Consider the following 1,964-nt stretch of genomic DNA (forward strand, 5'->3'; position numbering starts at 1 on the left):
AACTTTTCACTGCTTGCAACAACCTTCCACCAACTCTATATAACCTCATCACATTCCACATTGCTTCCCTATCAACTCTATCATACGCTTTCTCCAGATCCATAAACGCAACATACACCTCCTGTAAAAATCTTATTCATACAACCCCTACCTCTTCTAAAACCACCCTATACTTCTAAGATTGCATTCTCTGTTTTATCCTTAATCCTATTAATCAGTACTCTACCATACACTTTTCCCACCACACTCAAAAAACTAATACCCCTTAAATTATAACACTCATGCACATCTCCCTTACCCTTATATAGTGGTACAATACACGCACAAACCCAATCTACTGGTACCATTGACAACACAAAACACATATTAAACAATCTCACCAACCATTCAATTACAGTCACATCCCCTTCCTTCAGCATCTCAGCTCTCACACCATCCATACCAGATGCTTTTCCTATTCTCATTTCATCTAGTGGTCTCCTCACTTCCTCTCTTGTAATCTCTCTCTCATTCTCGTCTCCCATCACCGGCACCTCAACACCTGCAACAGCAATTATATCTGCCTCCCTATTATCCTCAACATTCAGTAAACTTTCAAAATATTACGCCCATCTTTTCCTTGCCGCCTCTCCTTTTAACAACCTTCCATTTCCATCTTTCACTGTCTTCAATTCTTGAACCAGCCTTCCTTACTCTCTTCACTTCTTTCCAAAACTTCTTATTCTCTTCATATGAATGACCCAATCCCTGACTCCACCTCAGGTCAGCTGCCCTCTTTGCCTCACTTACCTTGCGCTTTACTTCCACACTTTTCTCTCTATATCTTTCATACTTCTCTACACTATTACTCTGCAGCCATTCCTCAAAAGCCCTCTTTTTCTCTTCCACTTTTACCTTCACTCCTTCATTCCACCATTCACTGCCCTTCCTCATGCTTCCTCCAATGTTACTACTACAGGTAATTAGTTTACATTTCATATTGGCAATGAAGGAAAAAACATTTGGAACTCCTAAAAATAAGAAATCTTAAAATTATTTTGCCTTTTTTTATTGACACTAACCAGACCAGAGTTATTTAATAGAAGTATGGTTTTAGCATAGCTGGAACTCGGCTGCTAAAGTGTTGGTAAAGGCAAATGGCGAGGAAGCCTTGCCCCCTTATCAACGCATTAAGTAGCCACTTTGACTTTCACCTAGGACTTGTGGGGTAATTGAGGTGGTTAGTAAAACTCAAAAGTCTTACGTTTGCATAGTTAGGAAAAATACAAAAGACCTTAAAAATTTGTGATTTGTTCCAACACAAACCCTCTTTCTGTAGTAGAAAAATATTTTTATTTTAAAATAAATTTTTAAATACACTTACCTGGTAGTTACATATATATAGCTTAATCCCGCCGATTCGTCGCACGCACAGTAGAAATTCTAATTTCGTGGCAATCGCTGACCAGGTGGTCATACCTGAGCGCCATCTAACTAGGTAACTGGAACCATTCCCATTTATCCTCAGAAATTCCATGCTCATGTTTTCAGAGGGGAGGAGGGAGGGACCTTTTATATATGTACAGTAACTACCAGGTAAGTATATTTAAAAATTTATTCTAAAATAAAAATGATATTTTTATCTTAAAATAAATTTCTAAATATACTTACCTGGTAGTTACATATATAGAGCTTAATCCCGCCGATTCGTCACGCGCACGGCAGAAATTCAAATTTCGCGGCAATCACCGACCAGGTGGCCAGGTGGTCACACCTGAGCGCCATCTAATTAGGTAACTGGAACCATTCCCATTTATCCTCAGAAATTCTATGCCCCTGTTTTCAGAGGGGAGGAGGGAGGGACCTTTTATATATGTAACTACCAAGTAAGTATATTAAAAAATTTATTTTAAAATAAAAATGATATTTTAATTATAAAATAAATTTTTGAATATACTTACCCGGTGAATATATAATAGCTGCAA

The sequence above is a fragment of the Palaemon carinicauda genome, chromosome 16 (assembly GCF_036898095.1).
Source record: "Palaemon carinicauda isolate YSFRI2023 chromosome 16, ASM3689809v2, whole genome shotgun sequence".
Lineage (NCBI taxonomy): Eukaryota > Metazoa > Arthropoda > Malacostraca > Decapoda > Palaemonidae > Palaemon > Palaemon carinicauda.